At 42.1% G+C, this 12,338-nt stretch overlaps 1 protein-coding gene across 3 annotated transcripts in view; it reads left to right on the top strand.

Moving 5' to 3' along the window:
• Positions 1 to 12,008, top strand: part of H2BC4 (H2B clustered histone 4) — a 20,934-nt gene extending 8,926 nt beyond the window's left edge. Inside the window, exons 2-3 of one of the 3 annotated variants that reach the window (XR_012373877.1) lie at positions 8,979 to 9,161; positions 11,131 to 12,008. The gene's annotated coding sequence lies outside the window, so the exon portion shown is untranslated. Of the gene's footprint in view, positions 1 to 5,326; positions 7,500 to 8,978; positions 9,162 to 11,130 lie in introns of those variants that run through there. The other 2 variants (XM_025891194.2, XM_025891192.2) reach the window with 2 other exon arrangements.
• Positions 12,009 to 12,338: the final 330 nt, after the last annotated feature.

Genomic DNA, 12,338 nt, shown 5'->3' with positions numbered 1-12,338 from the left:
AAATAAAAAAATAAATAAAATAAAAAAATAAAATAACATAACATAACATAACATAAAATAACATAACATAACATAAAATAAAATAAATTCCTCAGAGCCTAGACCTTTATACCTTGACTAAAATTTCCTAAACAAGAATGGGTGCTACATGGTTTATTTCTGACTATGGCTCAAATTAAAACTGAAACAATAATTAGGAAAAATGATACTTGTTTAACTCAAATACATCAAAATGATCTTTGAGAACTATTCTTCTACATAAGACACGCCAGTTAAATACTTGGAGACTATGTGGACTTCAAATACTTCTTATTACATTTGTGATTGCTCTCATACCTTTTTTGACCCAAGTGGGGGGTTGAGAAATTCCAATGGCAGAGATGGTGAAGATATCACCTAACCAAGATGGAAGTGTGGACTGAGGTTTGGAAGAATATATTATGCAGAGGCAGCCTGTCACATGCTCCACAGACAACTTTGAGAGTTTCTAAAGAATCACTTATTATTTTCTTTGAAAGTCCTCTTTAGTCTACGTTAGAACAGATTGTCCATACTAAAAATAATGTACACACATGACATCCCGTTCTTATTCTGCAGGCTTTTTCTTCCCCCTGTTATATAATCACCTTTTTCGGACTTCGTTGGATGAAATCTATATTGCTTGGCATACCTGTACACAAGAAAACAGTGTGCTAATAATTAACTAAATGTCTTTGAGTTATTATTTGACAAACTTACCACTCTGAGCCTGTAGGCTGGTAATAATTACTTACCCATGAAAATGGGGTGAGGAGTAAATGAAACTGCAAATATAAAATACTTGTCCTAGAAATGGTATCATGCCAGTAAAATGGCTCCATGATGAAAAAAGTGTTGTCTCTAGAGATGGAACCTCCCAAGTTTGACCCCCAGCTCACTACTTCTTAGCTGTGAGACTGAGGCAAGTCCATGTTTCATCTCTGTGTGCCTCAGTGTCCTCGTTTGTGTCTTGAGGATGACGGTAATAGCACCTACCTTCTAGATGTTTGTGAAGATTAAAGATCTTTAATGCATAGAAAGCACTTTGAAGAGTGACTGGTAAAGGGCAGGTGCTTAGTGTCTGCTGATATTTGATAAGTTTCATTTATAATCTTCCTTCTACCCTTAGCCCCTCAGGCAGCCGGTGACTGAAGATCTTGGTAAAAGCTGTTTTTTTCTAAGTCATGGGAATTTCACAAGTGATTTGATATAAAAAGAATGCCGACTGGGGCACCTGGGTGGTTCAGTCGGTTAAGCAATGGACTCTTGGTTTTGGCTCAGGTTGTGATCTCACGGGTCTTGGAACCCAGCTAATCTCAGGGCTCAGTGCGTAGTCGGCTTGAGGTTCTCTCATCTGCCCCTCCCCCCACTCGTGTGTGTGTGTCTGTGTGTGTGTGTGTGTGTGTATCTTTCTCTAAAATTAACATATACATCTTAAAAAAAATGACAACTAATTCCACTGTGTTTACCTTGGTCCAACAGACTAAAAGAAAATGCCTTTTTTCCCCAACATATTTAATTACCTCTCTAGGCATATTCCTAAGGGCATAAAGAACCATAGCTCCATTTGTCTTGAGTCTTCCAGATTTGGAAGTGTGCATGGATTCCACGCTTTGCTAAGCAGTCCCAGCAGTCCTCAATTAAAAGGCATTAAATATTAGTTTTTCCAGACTCCCCCCCCCCCAACCCCGTGCCATCTGGGATGACTAAGCATAAAAATAAACTGGGCCAAATACACATCTGCCTGTGACCTTTCCTGAAAGACATTCTAGGCTCTGATGAAATTTTCTGGACTCTGACAATCAACTTGACATATCTTCAAGTGCCCTGGGTTCATTACAATTTAGGAAAGAGAGAGTAAATTTGGAAAAGGAGCTACTTTCTTACTGTCCCACCTCAGTTTTGAGGGGGGGAATGTAAGGCTTTGGTTAGCTCAGTTGAAGACTTACGTGGCTTTATCATTCCATAAGCAATTTGTATGGTACTTACTAGGAAGGCCTGTTTCATCTTGCTTTGGTCCTTCTTGGTATTCGATCTCCCAGCTGAAAAACTGGGGCTCCTGGGTGGCTCAGTTGGTTAAGCATCCAACTCTTGATCTCAGCTCAGGTCTTGATCTCAGGGCGTGAATTCAAGCCCCACATTGGGCTCCACACCCAGCATGGAACCTACTTTAAAAAAAATTTTTTTTAAATATATATAAATATTGAAAATTAAAATATGCCCCTTCTACTGTTGGACTTGCTTAAACTTAAGTTGGTGTGATAGATATTGAGTACTAGGTTTAAAAAAACACACACACATATGGACTTTAATGCACTGAACTAAATATTATTTTTTAAAGTTGAAAAAATGAATACAATTGTGTGTTTAAGAATTGGACAGAGGGGCACCTACGTAGCTCCATCAGTTAAACTACCCACTCGGTTTCGGCTCAGGTCACGATCTCGGGGTTGTGGGATAGAGCCCTGTCTCGGGCTCCATGTTGAGCTCAGAGTCAGCTGGGACTCTCTCTCCCTCTCCCTCTGCCCATCCCCCTCTCCCCCGCTCCCTCGCTCTCGCTTTCTAAAAAAAATAAATAAATCTTAAAAAAAAAAAAAAAAGAATTGGACAGAGCTGATGCAGGCTTTCAGCCCACGAATGGAAGGAAACCTGCTGGCCTCGAGGGCCGGTGAGAGATAGCTGGTAGGCATCAGGGTCAGCGCTTTGGGGAAGGTTTGGGGAGAGTGCTCAAGGGTCTTGACTCTAAGGGTCAGAGAGAGAATTTTGCCCAGTGAGTTCTAGACATAAATAAGCCTGAGTGGATTGGAAATTCTTTCCCCTATATTCTGAAATATACATATATTTTAGAGCAGTTTTAGGTGTACAACAAAATTGAGAGGGAGGCACAGATTTCTCATATACCCCTATCCCCACACATGCAGAGCCTCCCACGTTAGCAATTGCTAACTGACCAGCCAGGGAAAGAGGAAAATGCAGGCTGGCCGCGTGGGCCGGTGGGAAAAGAGCTGACGGATGCAGAGCAAGCAGCTCTCGTGAGTCCTAAGACCCAGTCCCCTTTCCGTGCCCTCTCTCCCACCCCTGCCGCACTTCCTCTTGCCCTTCTGTCCGTTCTAGAGGCCCCACAATGGCTTTTCATCAGGCAGTGACAACGTCCAGCCCAGAGAGTGAGAACAGAGTCTTGGGGCGGCATAAGGAGGGGAAGTCTTCCTTTTCTGCCCCTGCCCTGAAGGACTGTCCTCTGGCTCTGTTCCTCCACCTTCAGCAACTGTCCCCTTGGAAAGGGACAACTCACTGCCATCTTGGAGCTTACATCTTGGCTGGAGAAGACAGACAACAAAGGGTAGTTATCACGCGTAATTATATAGAATGTGAGAAGGGACTAAACGCTCCAGGGAGGTACAAAGTACAGCAGGGCAAGGCAGGTCAGGGTGGTAGTAAATGTAATTTTTATATTTTCACGAATGAAAACACTTACTGTCACAATAGTTGGTAGCACTGGGGCAGCATGAAGTGTGTGCCAGGCACCATTCTACATGTTTACTCTATTCACTCAGTGAACTCCCAAACGATAACACATTAGCCGGAAAGCAGACAGGGCTGAAGCCCTTAGAAGAAGAGCCAGGAATGAAGGAACGCGGAGAAATCAACGCCCTGCTGTTCCACCTGCGGAGCATTCCGAGTACCTGTCGCTCCTTCTCTGCCACGGTTGTCAGTGTCTTCATTCGGGTGTGAGCTTATGAGGGCACGTGTGAGTGTGAGCACACGGAGGGTGAGCGGTGGTTCCTCTAGCACAGGCCTTACATCTGGGGCCTTTTCCACGGAGTTTAGGACAACCTGTGGCACGTGCCATTGTTAAGACCACTACATTTGAAGCGACTGTGAGTCTGCGAAACGCGTTATGGGGACATCCGGGGTCACATCTTGAGTCGGTGGTTTGTGGGGTGGCTTGTGGGGGAGACTGCCCCTTGCCAGCTAAAGAGAGAGGACTGCTTCCCCCTTGCCCGCTCCACCACTACCGGCAGGCTGTGCTTCAGGCAAATCTTTCTTAGAACCTACCCGAATATGACTGCGTTGCACTTTTATAAGTACATACAAAACATGCAGCATGAATCTTTGTCTTTGTGAAGTGAAATGATCACCGGGGTGTTAGCTGTGTCAAGCGTGGGTTATAATTATGAGTCCTGAGATTAACCAGGCAGGCAAACACTTGCCACAGAAACTCGTATCTCCCCACCCAAGTAACGGATCAGTCCTCAGGTAGAAAAGAGAGTTCCCTGCATACCTTTTCCTACATGGGATTTGGACGCCTGCAGAGGATAAAATCAGGTTTGCCTTTGTTTGCTTGACAAGAGGAGGAGGAAAAGTGCATTTTATAACACCCCAGAAACAGACTAAGCATTTATTTGGGTACATTTCCATCAGATATGTTTCATTTAACTTATTTAAAAGTTCATGGGGGATGACTTCATCTGTTAGCAGCCTGGAGGGATGAGCAGCTGGGAGAAGGGTGGCTTCTGGAAACAGTTTCAGCTGGTCCATGTAGGAATAACAAGCTTGAACTCTAACTGCGGTCATATAAGGACCTTCCTCGCAGTTCAAGCTGTAGCTCACCCCAAGCACCCCACCTTAGACAATGCCCACTCCCTGGTCTTTGTCATTGTGTCTCCTTTATGAAAAGCCCTAACCTGAAGAATTCTTACTTGCCCTTCAAGACTAAGTTCAGGGGCACCTGGGTGGTTCAGTCGGTTAAGTGTCTGCCTTCAGCTCAGGTCATAATTCCAGGGTCTTGGGTTTGAGGCCCCGAGCAGGGCTGCCTGCCTGATGGGGACTCTGTTTGTCCCTCCCTTTGCCCCTTCCCCTGCTCTGTGCATGTACTCTCTCTCTCTGTCTCTCAAATAAATAAATAAATAAATCTTAAAAAAAGAGGACTTAGCTCAAATGTAACTTAAAGGACACTGGCTAGACCATAGTCATCATTTATTTAAGAACATACATAGACTCCAGTGTTAGAGGGTGTGAGTTTACTACAGAGAGTCACCATCCAACAGCTGTGTCATCTGGGATACTCAACCTTCATTTTCTCATCTCCACAACAGAGAGAAGGATCATTGTAGGTCTTTCATAAGGCTGCCGCAAGATCAAATGCATTCGTATCTATAAAGCGCTTAGAACACTGCCTGGAGCTGAACAAGCTCCCAGTGAAATCAGCCACCCCCATTATTGCTGTTGTTCTCAGAGTCAAGTCCAATATCAAGTATCTGGTGAATTATAGAAGTGAATTGATCAATCAATCTCTCTCTTTTCACAGGAGGAGCAGATGTGTTTTAAGACATCTTTACCCACCACTGGTCACTGCTAAACACCATTGCAGCTCACACATTAAAACGCAAGAGACACCCTAAGAAGACAAATGGAAATATTTTTAACAATCGTGGAAGGATCAGTAAGAACCTGGCTAAAATATTTTTTTTTCTGAGTATAAAAATATTAAATGTTTATTGTAGAATTTTGTAAAGAGAGAAATATATAAAGAAGAGAATTAAAATAACTCTTAGTATCTCCTTTTAATGGATATGACAAATATGTATAGATGAATGTGAATACATATGATACACCTATAATGCATATAAAAAGCATATTTAGGTATCATGCCATATATGCACATATATAATTTTCTAGGTAATACATGGATGTATCATTACTTACATAAATAGTCCTCTGTTATTAGCTATTTAGATTGAGTTCCATTTTTTTCTTAACTTTTTTTCAAAGTTTTTAAAGTAATGTCTACACCCAGCGTGGAGCTTGAACTCATGACCCTGAGATCAAGAGTTGCGTGCCCCTCCAACTGAGCCAGCCAGGCGCCCCCTGAGTTTCATTTTTAGGTATTTGAGATCAAACAGATCACACATCTTTGTTTAAATATGTGATTATCTCTTTAGGATAGACTTCTAGAAGTAGAAATACTAAATCACAAGGTCACCACATTTTTTAAGGCTCTTTAAAAAAAAAAGATTTTATTTATTTGACAGAGAGAGACACAGCGAAAGAGGGAACACAAGCAGCGGGAGTGGGAGAGGGAGAAGCAGGCTTCGAGCCTGACCCGGGGCTCGATCCCAGGACCCCGGGATCATGACCTGAGCCGAAGGCCAACTCTTAACCACTGAGTCACCCAGGCACCCCTTAAGGCTCTTAATATGTACATTGCCAAATTGCCATCCAGAAGGACCACGCCCATTTATAATCCCAACATTTTATGAAAATCCCTGTTTTACAGCATGTATATTTACGCTGAGAATTGCTTTAAAGCATCATTAACCTGACAGGCCAAAAAAATTTCTTTTGAACTGCCATTTCCCTCATGGGACTTTTCCCCCATGTTTTCATTAGCTATGATCCCATAAGAAATGAACCGCTGCTGCCCATGGTCACAATCATTCCACGGAAGACACCATATGTAGAGTAAGTAGGCTCTGAGGTTAAGACCAAAAACTAGGATTTAGCAGGTGCCTCCCTCTGCCCAGGACGGTGTTGGAATAATAAATTGCATTTGGCTGTGTGTGTAGCTGAACCTACTTTTACCTACGTTGTTTCTTACAAGCCTCCTAATGACTGCATGAGAAAGGTATCTAATGTGGATTGAATTCTGTCCCCCCAGAATTCATACATTGAGACCCTAACTCCCAATGTGACTCTATCTGGAGATGGGCTTTAGTAGGTATTTGAGGCTTAAGAAGTTATAAAAGTGAGGTCCTAATCGAATTAGATTGGTGGGCTTGTAAGAAGAGGGAGAGAGAAAGACAGTTCTGGTACCTATGCAGCAGAGAAAGGTCATTTGAGGTCAGAGCCAGGAGGCAGCCATGTAAAGGCTAGGAAAAGTGTTCTCACCGGAATCTGGCCATGCTGGCGCCCTGATCTCAGATTTCAAGTCTCCAGAGCTACGAGGAAATAAATTCCTATAGCCACCCAACATATAGTATTTCATTCTGCTAGCCTGACCCGACTAAGACAGGTCATCGCCGTGACTTACAGACGAGGAGAGTGAATAAGACTATGGGAGAAACAAAGTGCTATGTGGCCACAATCACAAGAGTCAGAAACAGGCAAGTTGGAAGCTCACCCAGTTGTCCTTACTCCAAGGCCGGGGCTCCTCCATTCCACACACAGACAGTAGCCTTGAAGGATCAAGAGCCACATGTTTCCAGAACCAGTATTAGACTAAGACTTGTCCCCAGAAGATGAATGTTTAATCTTAAATAAATATGCTCTGACTGCTCATTTATGAAAAATGTTGAACTTCCTGCAAAACTAAAATGCAAATTGTGTGCAAAACCCTTTTGCCAACCCAGTGGAAAAATGATATAAAGCCTAATGGTATCCTTACAGCACCGGGGTTTGTATGTGTGGTGAAGCAGGCTCTCACATTGGTCCTAAAGTAGTGCCTCAGACAGGTAAATAAACCGGAAAGATATACTGTAAAATGTTTGTTTATTTTTAAAAATATTTTTAAAGATTTATTTATTTATTTGAGAGAGAGGGAGATGGAGGGAGGGTCTCAAGCAGACTCTGCACTGAACGTGGAGCCCCATTTGGGGCTCGATCTCAGGACCCTGAGGTCACCACCAGAGCCAAAACCAAAATTCAGGTGCTTAACTGACTTGAGCCACTCAGGCTCCCCTAAAAGGTTTATTTTTTTAAAAAAAAAGGAAACAAAGGAGATAAAGGTGGAAATTAGATTGAGTATATGTCCATCCATCCATTCAATGGGTCGGCCCAGATAAGCCCCTCCCACACACCAGGCACTGTTGTGGGAGGATTCAGTACTGTGCATGGCAGACAAAAAATTCCAGGTCCATGAAGTTGGCATGCTCATGGAAAGGTATTATCCACTGAATCAGTCACGAATGCACTGGGCTGCATTTCACAAAAGTCCATGTGTAGTCGGTTAGCTAGAAAGAGATTTGTTTGTCCTCATTAGCAGAAGAGCTTGGCTGGTTTGTCAGGGGCCATGGGGAGCTGCCAATGGTGCCCAAGGTTTCTTCTAGCATCCTGTGCTCTCAGTGGTGCCGTTTTCATCCTCCATGTAGTTTTCAACCTCATGGTCCTCCTTAGCTCCTCTGGAAGGCTAATCTATGCTCCACACTGGAAGAAGGGGTAAGATCCAGGGTAAATAGGCATGTGGCATCTGAGTCAACTGGATTATTATTGGGAAGTTAAAAAAAAAGACGTCCTGCTTTTCTTCTGATGATTCCGTATTCTGCATTAAAGTGCAACAGAAAATTCCCCCCGAGTTCTAATTCTTGTGTCTCCTTATTTTCAGAGACTGGCTCATGAGCATCCATGGAGCTTGAGAAAAATCATTTCAGTCATCTAGCGATGAGCCGTTCATGGAAAGGTTTTGGATAGTCTCCGTTGTTAGCATTATAGGTGTGAGTCACAAATTAAGAAATGGCATGATATGAGTAGTGTCTTTGTTTACATACAAATAGCTAATAATAGAGGTCGGAATGTCAGGAAGAACAGAAATAAGATTACCTGAATGGCTCCTCCAGCGGGTTTCCGCTGTTATGCAAATAGCTTTTCTTCTAAGCAGGCACTTCAGTGCTTTCTCATTAGACGGTGGTGGGTTTCTTTCCTCTGTCCTCTGAGAAGTTTCTAGAACTCCTTTGGAAGGCATGCTGTTTCATAAGAAGGAGCAGAAACAGGCTGAACAAGTCATTCAGGTCCATCTGACTCAATTGAGGACATCTTCCCTGCTACCCTCCTTAAACAGAGGTTTCTCCATTTTGAAACCCTGAGCAGATTATTGTTTTGGGCATTGATTTTGGCACCAAATAATTGTTGTCATTGCATATATTTAAATCTTATCTCCCAAATACAGAAAACAGTCATTTCTTTAGTTTGGAGACCAAGTAATACTTATTTCTTAATTTAAAAACTGTTGTTTTTATGTCCCTCAGCCCTGGAACAGCATCATACCTGCTCTTGATATTTAATACTTGATGATTTTAGAGACAACTTTTACAAACCATGGAATTGTACACATGCCCTTTCTACAAAGCAAACAAAATAATTACTCAATACCTGAACAAGCAATCAATCAAAATAGAGTGATTCAAAAATGATGAGATCAGTTGAAAAAGGTAAAGTTAAATGTGAAATAATGTTTGTTAAAGATAGATGAAACTGTCTTTGAAACGAAGTTCAAAAATAGTTATTGAAAAAAGAAGAAACACATGAAAAAGGTTAACAGTTTTAAAAGGTAGGTCTAAATCTTAGATACTAGGAAAATCTAAGAAGCATGTAGGGTAGATATTCTGGTAAGTGAAAGTCTGCTAATCTCACTGAACATAGTGAAAATCTGTAGACGCCTTTATTTTGCTCACACACACACACATACATGGAGAAATATAGAATAAACATTTTTTTTTTTAAACAACAGACTGGAGGGCACCCCCCCTTCGGGTCCCCTCAGTCCTCGGGAGCTTTGTACTATCACTTTGCTATCGCTCAATAAACCTTGCTTTGCTGCCCATCACTCTGTCTGGTCCACCTCTTCATTTTTCGAAGTGGTGTGACCCTGAACTGTGGGCACCGATGGAGAAAAATCCTGCAACACCTTGACCAAAGAGATTACAGATGTCCAGAAAAATAAGGTGTCCTGAGGTCACATAGCCACACTAAGTGCCTCCAATGTTTGCTCAGAGGAAAACAAGGAAGATGAATAGAGGTTCTGGAGGCCAACGTAACACCACTTCAAATCTCAGCTCTGAGCATGAGACTCTTGATCTCAGGGTCATGAGTTTGAGCCCCATGTTGGGTGTAAAGATTACTAAAAAAATAAATGAATAAAGTTAAAAAATTAAAAAAACAACAGACTAGAATGTTAAATTAATATTAAAAATGGGCTGTATGGTTTCCATATCATGAGAGAATAAACTTATTATAATTTTTTAAAGAAAACTGTTACTTTCTTTGCAACTGCTTCCCTTGCTTTACTATTCAGAAGTAGGAGAGGGCAACAAAAGTTGATCTTAAGGAAATGTTTATGGCAGTATTATTTCAAAAATGAAAGTTCAGAAGGTTGACTTTCCCACAATAGAAAATTTGCCAAAATAAAATTACAGTATTGCTTCACACACACACACACACACACACACACACACACACACACACAGCTATAAAAATGTAATTACATGAACATCAGTTCTAACATATTAAGAGGAAGAAAAAAAATGACCTGACACAGGCAGGTGATGTCCATAACTAGCTAGAGCCTTTTGAAGCCAACCTCCTGCTTCCTAGCTCCAAGACCTTGGGTGAGTTTTATGACTTTTCTGTGATTCAGTTTCTTAACGACAAAATTAGTTTCTATACTTTTTCATTTTTTGAAGAGGAAAAACTTGGAGTGATGATTGACACAGAGTAATAAGCTCTGTGTGTGTGTGTGTGTGTGTGGTAGCTTTTAGATTTCCAATGCAAAGTATGAATCATGGTTTTTTGTCTGGATCTTAAATTATGGAATGTAAGAATTTTTTAAATTCTCCAATTCTTTGTTACTTTTAAAGCAATAGAATGATACGTTCTGTCAACCTATAGTTATAAGGATCAATCCACTTCACAACCTGACCTGTGAGCACAAGTACTCAGGGGTCACAGAGGGTCAGAAAAACCAAACACATGTTAAAACATAGGGGGAGACGAACCATGAGAGATGATGGACTCTGAAAAACTGAGGGTTCTAGAGGGTAGGGGGGTGGGGGGATGGGTTAGCCTGGTGATGGGTATTGAGGAGGGCACGTTTTGCATGGTGCACTGGGTGTTATGAACAAACAATGAATCATGGAACACTGCATCAAAAACTAATGATGTAATATATGGTGATTAACATAACAATAAAAAAAATTAAAAAAAAAAAACATAGGGTCCTTGGTAAGATGCACCTGTAATCTCCCTTAGAAAGATTTTTCAAACTGAGGGTCACATTAGTGCATTAGTGCGTTGTGAAATCGATCCCATAGTTTGTAACCAGCATTAGAAAAATGAAATAGACTAGAATGTATCAGAATGCAAGCACTTAAGTTGGTATTGTTTTCTGAATTTTTGTTGCAGGTGTGTTTGTAAGCATGAGCCCATGAGACAGAGAGGCAGAGAATTTGCTACCTCACTTGGCAACCAGAAACTGGCAAGTCTCATCATTTGATTTCCGCTTCAGAAATATTTCAGATGTAGACTCTCTCCTTTCCCACCCTACCTCCTTAGCTGAAGCCCTTGCCTTTCTTCTGAGACTATTGCAACAGACCACCAACTTCTGACATTGGGCCCTTTCCAATAATTATTTTTTTATGTGAAAAATCTAAAACCAAGACAGCTACAAGAACAATACACAAATCCTCTCCTTAAAAACTTCAGGTCCTTCCCCAGCCTGCAAAGTAACAAGCTTCTCATGCAGGCACTGGCGGGTCGGGCGGGGGGGCGGTGATCTCCACATGAGGGTCGTTTTGGCGTTTTCCTCTGCTGAAGCCTGGGCTTTGGCCGTACCGCGCTGCTCTCTCAACATCGTTCTGGAAGGTCTGGCCTTGATGAACAAATTCCTTTCTGGACCTCTTACGAAGGCAAGTCCGAGGACAAGCCCCCAAAAGGATCCGTCCCAGACCTTGTTCCAATAACTCCTTCCCCGAAGCTTTGCAGGCACATGGGCCAGCCCAGTCCTGCTGGAGATCTGGGGCTCTGGTTCCCACGGTCTCTTCCTGCCTCCCGTTTTCGGGTTAATTCAAGCCACAGGGACTGAGGACTGGTTTAAGTCACAAACAACCCACATGCCTTGGAGATTACGGTTCATTAGATTGTTTGCCCAAATAAAGTCGTACTCTGCAGTTTTTAGACAATCCTATAAGCATCTCCTAAGCACGCAGTGAGACATTTAAGAGATGTGTTACTTTCTTCACATACATAAATCATTTTCAATAAAAGTCAATGTGTGAATAATTTATTTTCTCCCCCGATTGGAAGCCAACCGTTTGGAAAACCACTCAGAAGAGCTGAGGTAAGCCTCTTGCTCAAAATTACTTTTAAATATACAAGGAAAAGAGGAAGTTTTCTTCTTCTCCTTGAGTTTTGCTGAAAATCGAGAGCTTTATCTAATAGTTTTGGCATTCGGGGTCATTTTTCATGAAAAGGTTAAAAGGCACGTGGAATCCGAGTCTCCACGGATTACCCAGCAGTGAAGCGTGGGCGATTCTGCTCGGAGGATTTGTGTGGAATCCAACTTTTGGGGGTAAAACAAACACAAATATTCCTCCCCCAGGGGGCGGGGCGGC

This window comes from Callorhinus ursinus, unplaced genomic scaffold (genome assembly GCF_003265705.2).
Source record: "Callorhinus ursinus isolate GAN/ISIS: 27379988/994484 unplaced genomic scaffold, GSC_fseal_2.0 scaffold26, whole genome shotgun sequence".
In the NCBI taxonomy this organism is placed as follows: domain Eukaryota; kingdom Metazoa; phylum Chordata; class Mammalia; order Carnivora; family Otariidae; genus Callorhinus; species Callorhinus ursinus.
This window is presented reverse-complemented; position numbering and strand designations above follow the sequence as displayed.